Consider the following 10,329-nt stretch of genomic DNA (forward strand, 5'->3'; position numbering starts at 1 on the left):
ACACGCCCTCGCAGACAATTACTCTAAAGATATTAATAGGGATACAGACTAAAGGGTCCTTAAATTATATAATCACGTCCGAATACTAGATCAACATGGGATTTAAAGTGGCCCACTAGGCGTGGAGCTCTTAACCCCTTGTAACTGTGCAATGTGGTCACCTGTTTCTACTGCTCGGATGGCAAGATTTCAACCGGATCCCTGTTACATTACGCGACACACCCGCGCCTTTCAATGGTCACATAGGGAAATAGCATTGGATTCTGACCGCAACCCTCTGACGTCACGACAGGTCTGGCAAGAGTCCTACCCCTGGCAGACTCCCCGGGATTCCAGGTGTTCCAATATTTCCAATTACAAATGCAGTTAAAAGAACTTTTAAGAACGGGGCTCTGAACTTGAAGCTTTAGTAATTTTTGCTGAATGGTGTCGGACGCCAGGACTTGAAATCGCTTTTAAATTACAAATCTAGTTAAAATAATCTATTAGAACGAGGCTCTGAAGTTGAAGTCTTAGTAATTTTTCCTGAATAATTTGTAATTGGTATATTAAAAATGTCTGGAGCTTTAGTCAAATTGGTTATAAATTACAAATCTAGTTAAATGAACCTTTGAGATCGGGGCTCTGAATCTGGAGTTGTAGTAATTTTTTTTGCCTAATGGAGTCGGACTTGGAGTCGGCGTTCTCAGAGACAGTCCCTAGGCTAAACCTCAACACAAACTACCAAGTTTTCTGTCAAAGGTAAAAATTTCTCGAAGAAATGTCTACTGTAAAGTATTTCCATACATTTCTTCAGAAATCAAGCCCTTTCTCCTTTTTTTCTTCTTCTAAGCTATTAAAATAAAATCATTTGTCAAAAAAATTTTTTTATTCAAATGTTAAATCAATGTTAACAACCGACTTAAAAAACGCGGCATTATCTTCAACCCCCTCATCTTCAGTAGTAAACATCTCAATATGAGACGCCCCTGATGAAATCACTTGATCAGCTTTAGCATCATCATTATCAGCCTAGTAAATTCTGATGTCACTCAGAGGGGGAAGATCGTCAAACAAATCCTCGCGTACTCTTAAATTCCTCTGAGGGGGCAGATGGTCAACCAAACATTCATCAACTTCAATGCATAGCCTCCCTGAAGGCCACATCTTTACTTAATACTCGTCTGGGTAGGATAATCCTCTTCTGTATAGTAAACTTCTAGTATGTCAACTGTAGCTATAACATCATTGCTGCTGTTAAAAAGATAGAATTCTTTCTCAGACTCTGTCAATCTCCACGTGGCCCACGCTTTGTCTCCATATTGAACTTAATCGGTGTTATAATATAAACGAAATAGAAAATTTATAAACTGGATCCTTTATCATCTTTTGCGCATCATTTATTAGAAAAAGCCCCCCCCCCATTGCGGCATAACTTAGCTATTTCTATAATTCCGTTGCCAAAATTTTGAGTTCATATTTAAAAAGCTCTATTATGATTTTTTTTTTGAGGAAATGGCTCATTTTGATCTAAAACTGGACTTTCCTTGCCAAAGATACACAATGAATCAGAGAATTGTATTTTGAAATTGGAGGAGTATGTACGAATTTAAAACACCATTCAGATCCTTTCTGTTGTTTGACTACTAGCACATATTCACCAATATTACCACATTGAATTTTCGTTTTCTTTCAAAAAATCATTTTCATCGAAAAAGCTCCAAATTCTACATTTCTTGTCGATAAACAAGTGAAACCTACATACTAAGATTCATTGATGTACTTCGTTTCATGCTGTAACTTTTATCAAGACTCATTATACCCATTGGAAGTGTTTTCCCATTTTTCATATCACATAGGTAATAAAGAAATACTTAACATTTTTCTAATTCTACTTGTTTTTGCAAGAAAATGGGTTCGCAAGAAATGGCTCGTCTTTAACAAACTTAGCGGTAGCTAGTTGAAACTGTATATACATTCTTCGTTTTTAGTCCTATTGCATAAGTAATAAAGGAACATTTAATATTGTTTCTAATGTTGTGTGTTTTCGCAAGAAAATGGCTCATCTATAACCTAATTAGCCATAGCTAGTTGAAATTGTATATAAATTCTTCGTTTTTAGTCCTATTGCATAGGTACTGAAGGAACATTTAACATTTTTTCTAATTTTGTGTTTTTTTGCAAGACAATGGTTCGCCTATAACAAACTTAGCCATAGCTAGTTGAAATTGTATATAAGTTCTTCGTTTTAGTCCTATTGCATAGGTACTAAAGGAACATTTAACATTTTTCATAATTTTGTATTTTTTGCGAGAAAATGGTTCGTCTCGAACAAACTTAGCCATAGCTTATTGAAACTGTCTAAATTCTTCATTTTTACACATATTACTTGGGATATTAAAGAAATATTTCGCTTTTTTGTATTCATAACCCTGAGCATGCCCCCTCAAAGCCATTTGATAACAATTAATCCTTTTAAAAGAAATCATTCGTTTGCTCAAAAATAGTGTTTTTTTTGCACTCTCTTCCCCTCATGTCTAGAGACCTTACCTTAGACCTTAGTTCCTCATGAGCCATTGGTGGCGCATAGGGCGTCGGCGAAGCCTCTCCACTCGTCTCGAAGCTATGCTGTAGCGGTGAAATCTTCCCATTCAGGTATTAACGAGGTCTCGGCCGTCCTCAGATATTGATCAAAAGTTCGCCGCAAAGTGTTCTTTGACGACCTCGTTTTTTTCTGCCGCCTGGTTTCCAGTCATACGATGTCTGAAAAAGGCAGCCTTTGTTCATGTAGAGTAAATGATCCAAATATGACCACCTCTTCTTCCTTAGAACAGCAGTAATGAGAGGCTTTCTCATTCTACTCCGGATTACAAAGTTATTGACTCTCTGTGGCCAACTTATGTATAAAATTTTTCTCAGGCACATATTTTCAAATGCAAGAGCTGCTGATTCATTTTCCAGCACACACTAGCGTAGACAACTATGGAGAGCACGTTTCTACTGAAGTGACGTAGCCTCAGTCGCAAGGAATATTTGCTGTTTCTCCAAATGGGCATATGTCTATTGAAAGCTGTAGTTGACTGACCAATTCTGTGTTTAATCTCTGTCATTATTTCACCATCACAATCGATCCAGCTACCCAGGTATTTGAAGTTCTTCACCTGTTCTAGACTTGTATTCTTGTGCTGCAGAACAAGCGGTGAGTTTTGATGGACATGCTCTTTGATTTGTCAACGGTTATACTTAGCCCCACATTTTCTGCATTTTCTGTAATTGCGTCAAGTAGCTGCTGTAACCTTTGTTTAGAATCATCTAGCAATATTACGTCATCTGCGAAATCCTAATCACATAGTTGCTTGCTGCTTACATTTACGCCATATCCAGAGTTTCATCTTAATATGTAATCCATTATAATTACAAAAAGAAATAGGGAAAGTATGCATCCCTGACGCACACCAGACATTATCTTGAAAATGTTTTTGTGCCATTCTCGGTCTTAACGCAGCACTCGGTCTCTTCGCATAGGGATATTATCATGCTCACTGGTTTTTCTGGCACCCCATAATACTTACTGACTCTCCACAAGCATTCTCGGTCAACTGAGTCAAACGTCTTTTCGAAATCATAAATAGTAAATATAACTTATTGTTCCACTCTTTTGATTCCTCGACAAACGTTCTCAGTGAAAAAAAAATAATTCAGAGCACAATATGCTGGTTCTGAAACCATGCTGCCCTTCTTGCAGATATGTATCTAGTGCCTCTCGTATCTGGTACAATATAATGGAAGCCAATAGTTTGCACGGTACTGGCAGAAGGTTGATGCCTCTCCAAATATCGCACACCATTGCGTCTCCCCTTTTGAAGATTTTCACCAATATCCCCTTGATCAATTCACGTGGAACCTTCGCTATATTCCATATATTGGTGAAAAGTGCAATCCACACAGAGAGGCATGGTCTTATTGAATACTTTAGGATTTCCGCTGGGATTCCGTCTATGCCAGGAGCTCGTCCGTTTTTCTGCTTGTTTGCTGATAAATGACCTCGGCAAAGCTTGGCCGGTCTGTATTTATTTCAAGTTGTAAAAAGGGGGTATCTGGTACATTTTCTCTGTCAATGGGTCTCGGTCTATTTAATAATTTCTTGGAGTGGACAGCCCATCTTTCGTCAATTTTATCAGGATCTGTTAAAATCAATCCATTCTCGTCTTTTATCAGGGTGGTTCTGCTGCTCTGTTTCTCAACCATCTCATTAGTCTGCCGGCAAACAGTTTTAGAATCACCCTTTTTAGCAGCTTCCTGTGCTAGCACAGCTTTATTTTCGAGGAAAAGTCTTTTATCCTTCCTAGCACTCTTTTTAATTTCTTTGTCCTTCTCGTTGTAGAGAAGTTGTGAAGCTGACATTGCACGCCGTGTGGCCTTGTCAGTAAGGTCTGCTTCAGTACCTTACGCTCATCAATCAACTCCCAGGTGGTGTCAGAGATCCGCCTTTCCTTTGGTTTCTTTCTGAACCCCAGTTTTTCTTTACCGACCGTAGTGTATACACTTTTACGGTGTCCCACTTCATTTCAATGTTTCCAACGATTGAAAACAGTTATCAATACCAAATTTACGTAAAACCCTTGAAAGTTTTTCACCCAAACCAGGTACATATGGTAATGAAATGAAACTTTTTTATACATCTAAATCTAAAGGCTGAGAAACCCCAATAACCCTACCATCATGTTGTCGGTGAAAATAACCCTATGTCGGTGATAAGAGGGGTGGTAATTTCACTAGTGGATAGAGCCTTTAGAATTTGTTCCCAGGAATTTCTGGATTCGGAATTGTTATACTTGAGGGATATTTTGTTTTGTAATAGTTAACCAATTAAGTTCATTGACAAAATAATTAAAAATAGACGGGTTAAACATGATAGTAGGGTTATTGGGGTGTCTCAGTCTTTAGATTTAGATGTATCAAAAAGTTTCATTTCATTACCATATGTACCTGGTTTGGGTGAAAAACTTTCACGGGTTTTACGTAAATTTGGTATTGACACATGTTTCCAATTGTTGAGGCCAATGGGTAGTTTTTTTTAGTTCTGGTAAGGATTTAACCCGGGGAAATTTATTAAGTGGGGTATATAAAATTCCGTGTTTTTGTGGGAAGTTCTATATTGGTAGGACTAACCAACAATTTGTTGAAAGGTTTATTGAACACCGAAATTCAACTGAAAAAACCCTACAATTAAGCAAGCCTCCAGAAACTTTTGTTTCAGCTTTAGCAGAGCATATTTGGTTTCAACCAGATCATTTTTTTAAATTTGATGAAGCCTTAGCTATTTCAAAGCTTAGTGAATCAACAGTCTATAAGGGAGTCAAGATTTTAAATAATCACCAGGGGAATGTTTTACCTGCTAGACCAAAACGATTTGCTTCAGTAAAAGCTAACAAAAGGATTATGTCGCAACAGAATAATTAAAGTAATTTACAGTTTTTTTATTTTTCCTCAGTTACTCGGGTGTCCTCACTGAAGTAACTATAATAATAGCATCTTTTCCCTACGTGGATCGGTTTGCGCCAATTGTACTTTTTTTTTTTGGTGGTGGTTTTATTGGTTTTTAGTTTTATCTTGCGTTTTTTTTATCCTATTCTTCTTGTTGTTTCTTTAAGTGCTGAAGACGCCTTGTTTGAATACAGGCGAAATATCCGCGTTGTTTTGCATTTGTCTTTTCTCTCCACTGGCCACAGTCTCGTTTGTTTGTTTTTTTTAGATTTTTCTCTTTGTTGGTTTTTGACGATGGAGTAAAGGGGTGGACTATTGAAGTTACTGTAAAAGAATTCCTAACCTAGAAGCATAACCATATGTTTCTGAGCCTTCTATTTGCCAAGATTCTTTAGTGTCATATGGAAATCAAATTCCCTGAGAGAGCGTTTACCAATGGAGGCAGTTGAACTAGTTACCTACTTTGTAGCGAGATAGAGACATATACCAAAATAAAACACAAATAAGAAAGTAATATATTTATTGAGACTTACATCTGAGCATACAGCAGTGTACGAATATAGACAAAGCTTCAAATCAATCGTACATACAGAATAATCTTTCCTCAGTCATTTCTATATTCATAATAATCCCGAAAAACACTTTTTCACTACCATATAACACGGGTTTTGCTTCTGAGCAATCACAACTATTTCACGATTGAACCAACTCCTCTTAGGTCACCCCCCACATTCTTATTATGCTGACAAAATAAGATTATTATGTTGTCTGACAGTCCAATAGTTTTTTCACAATATTTTGATCATTAAATGCTCACATTCCTAAGAGAACTTCCCAACTATGTTTAAAACAATGTCCCTTTATTTTTTCAAGTACTTCCGCGAAATTCAAGTCCGTCTCTTTTACTTTGTACTGACATTAAACTCGCAGCTTTTTTCTGCTTTCTACATCGGTCTAGAACTTTTGAAAATATTTACCTCTATTGTTTTGTAAAACAAAGCGTATGAAATTCTCCTAAGTATTACAATGTACGTTTGGAATTTATCAAGCTCGCATGCATATATAATATTCCCTTTTTGCTGGATGATTTAAAGAAAATAAATGCGGTTTTTCTTTGCCTGTTAGGAATTTAGACAAAAGTTTGAAATGGGATTTAAAAACAATTAGGGGGAGTTTGATTTATATCGGAAGAATTTTATAGAAGGAAATAAGTATTTTATATTCTAATATAAATAAAGATCTACAAGAGTTAACGTTTAACATTCATGTAATGCGATGGCAGGAACCTGGTGAGAAGTATTAGAAGTTCGCAAAGCTGTTACAGTGACTAGCTCAGTGGAAAAAATTTGATCTATGTTCGTGAATAGCCAGAGGTGATTTTCTGGGATTACTGGAAAGGGAAAAATAAAAACTACATACTCTTTACTACTCAACACTAAAGTACTGTTCACTGCTCAACAACAATTTAAACAGCTAAAGTTGAGCTTTAAAGTTTCCCAAAAACTTGAGGTAAAAGCCCATCACTGGTTTTTACAATATATGAAAGTAAGTCTGGTTTGCAAATAAAAACAGGTGTGTCCATGCAAAATTCAAATAGAAGCTTCCTGCACGAACCAGAAGTGTGGAGGAGATCTTCCCCCATCTCTGCACATACTGCGACTTCTGTAAATTCTAATTTGCTTGACGATATAGCCTTAACGAAGGCTACTTGCATACCGTATGTCTTCAAAGACAGAGCGTGATTTTCTATATTACATCCAGTGATAAATTCCCCATCAACTTGCAGTAGAGCTGCTCCGACTTTGTTTTTACTATATGGACAATAAGAATTGCCCCGGGCGTCACGAGCAGACTCCATCAACTTCTTGTTGGCTTCACTGGCTGTTAGAGTATTAGGTGTTGAAGGCATTGCCTCATTGAAGCATGCATAAGCAATAGCCTCTCTCTTCTTTAAAGTGTGCATAATTTTAATCAACGGGACTTCATTTAAATGAATGACATCACAGTTCATGCTGAATAAATGATGGTCCCAATCTATACTTGACAATCGTGAAACTGCTTTTATTACCTCGCGATCAACTCCGCACCCGGCATACCAACTCAGAACTTTACATGTCGTATTTCTAAATTGTGACCCGTCAAGTATAGTTCTGAAGTTCCACTGATTCAGAAGTTGATTCAGAGTTTTATCGCTTGGTTTATTTCCATTCTTTAGATTGGCCAGATTTGAAATAATCCTTTTTATTTATTTTTTTAAGCTTACGATCCAATTAAAAATAAAAAAAAACAATAATTAAAAACTTTGATTTTCAAATTAACGTCTGAACCCTGACGGGACGCCACCTTTGGGGATCCTCAAAGCATCTCCAAAATAGCTCTTGAACCGAGCTGATTCCTCGCCATCTACTTCCCTCATCTGCTTTGGTGATCCACTCAAGAAGTATCCAAATGTTTAGTTTTCATTGCGGCTGTATTTTTTTCGTCTTTAGATGAATCAGATCCATGCCAATAGTGTATGTATTTTTCTAGAGGATCTTTGGTCGCACAGACAGGAAAATTTGGGCCCATCAGTTGGCCACTTTCTGAAGCGCTGTAAACAATGTAGCTATCTCCTCTGTAAAATGTCCCATACTTTTCTCTGGGGTATGGGACAAGAGTGAAGCTCTCGGCGTGTCAAATGTGGAATCCAGTTTCATTTGATTTAAGGGATGAGAATGCTGGGTCTTCTTTTCCTGTAAACATTATTAATAATGTACAGCATGTCTTCGCACTTCTTAACTAATTCTTAACTACTTGTCTTTGTCAATTTCTTAACTACATTCTAGTTACTGAAATAATCCTTTGGCTTCATTTTTAAATACTGGTGTGAGCATCCATTTATTTCTAATCAAGGGACTAGTTTTTAACAAACACAGCCAAGAGGGACTGACTGTCCTCTCGGTTCTGATTTACCAATGCTTGAAGAAAAATTAGCATTTTCTGTCGGTAAATTTTCTGTATTTCTATTAATTCTCGTGGGATATACCATTCTTGCATTATATTGGTTTTGCCGAGTATTTGAGTTTTGGAACAGATAATTATTTTGTCTGCTAGGGGGAGGGTTCGTGTACTTTTGCCGGTTTGCTGTATACAAATTCTGTTGGTACGCATTGTGAGGTAATGGTAGGCGTAATCCTCCACGCCTATAACCTCCTGCACCATGGTAGGCGTAATCCACCATGGTAGGCGTAATTAATAGACGAGAATTATTAGAAATACAGAAAATTTGCCGACAAAAAATGCTAATTTTTTGATAACGCGAAATGAACAGACGTTGCGAGCGCCGACGGCTTTCGCAAGAAATCCCAACCCCCGTAATAATACATGGCAGCATCAGCAGACAAATGTCAATCAGTTGGTCAGTGAGGTGCCCATGGAATCTATTGCAAGCACCAAAATATGAAATAAACCCGCAGGGAAACGCGTCAGGCCCCTCAGAATAATAGAAAGGACCCAGAAGGGAGCCAGAATTTTGTATATGTCCTACCCAATACAAGTACCGTCTTTTAGTGATAATAATATCATATTACCCTTCCCATTCTTTCTCATATATCTGATTTCCTTGTTCATCAACCACCAACATAGCCGCCGAGTATATAATGTTTTCCTTCGCGTTCATTATTGTAATAAATTCGGTATCAATTATCGCCTTTTGGATAGGCCTTGATTCTGTTGTCATGATCTGAAAATGATCAGTTTATAGCTACGCAATTTTTACGCTAGCTTAATTGACAAATTGATAATAAATTAACTCTAGAAGCAAACGAAAAGATGAGACTAAAGAATGTCATCAAAATCCTCGTTGTTCACGCAGCAGCCCAAGATATTGTAAAGCATGAGTAATATTTAAGCATGAAAATGCATTGCTAGCCAGTCATAATGCATGGAAAATTTTTACGAAATTGGACCCCAAACCCTTCGAAACCTTGTTCCAACAAGTAAACAAGGCTAGAGAAAAATACGAACGAACTCAAAGAATCGATATTTCTATTCCTAAGATCAGATAAGGGATTGCTGACCAGTAAAATAGTACATAGTTAAGATAAAAAAGAGTTCCCAATTCCAGTTTACCCCAAACTAAAATCAAAATTCGTAGTAGATAACTTTGAAAAGAAAATGGCAGAAATTGACATTGCACTAGGAACCAGCACTAAAGAAGACAGAAGGAAAAGGTCAGCGAATAGCGTTGAATATTCTTTGAGAAACTTTACTGCAATAAAATCTATAGAAAACCCTAAATTATTGACTAGGAGGAAAGGGAAACTCTATGATGGAAATTACGCAATGCTGAACGAATTAACAAGCCTATGGACTTTTTCAAAGAATTGTGGCAGCATCATGCCGAGAACAACGTCACTAAACGGACTAAATTAAGAAAAGAAAATAGCAATAGATCCCTAAGAATACAAAATACCAACCTAGAAGAAGTAGACAAGTCAACGAACAAGTTCTCAAATACCCGACAAAATTATGAATATACAAATTTCACAGAAAGAAATGAAAGATATCACGACAACCACACCTACATATGAGACCCCAGCCAAAGAGATACAGTCTTCGATATCGGAAACTACTACAAACACAGTATCAAAATTTAATTGAACTTAGTGGAGAATCTCCTAGAAACTTTACTATATTAACTTTACTATACTTTACTATTACCCTTTACTATAAAACCTTACTATAAAAACTTTACTATAAAACCTACGACATTTACAAAATGGACATGGTCGACAGGGCCCACATTTACGCATACCCTTTCTATTGGCAAAGTCTGTATAAAACAAAGAGCGAGAATCCCAATAACGCATACCAAAATACAAT

General features: G+C 36.9%; 1 pseudogene; it reads right to left on the reverse strand.

Moving 5' to 3' along the window:
• Positions 1–6,952: 6,952 nt before the first annotated feature.
• Positions 6,953–7,477, reverse strand: LOC148943178 (cytidine deaminase pseudogene; annotated as a pseudogene).
• Positions 7,478–10,329: the final 2,852 nt, after the last annotated feature.

The sequence above is a fragment of the Artemia sp. Qi Xiang Cuo genome, chromosome 16, assembly GCF_049724085.1.
Source record: "Artemia sp. Qi Xiang Cuo chromosome 16, ASM4972408v1, whole genome shotgun sequence".
Lineage (NCBI taxonomy): Eukaryota > Metazoa > Arthropoda > Branchiopoda > Anostraca > Artemiidae > Artemia > Artemia sp. Qi Xiang Cuo.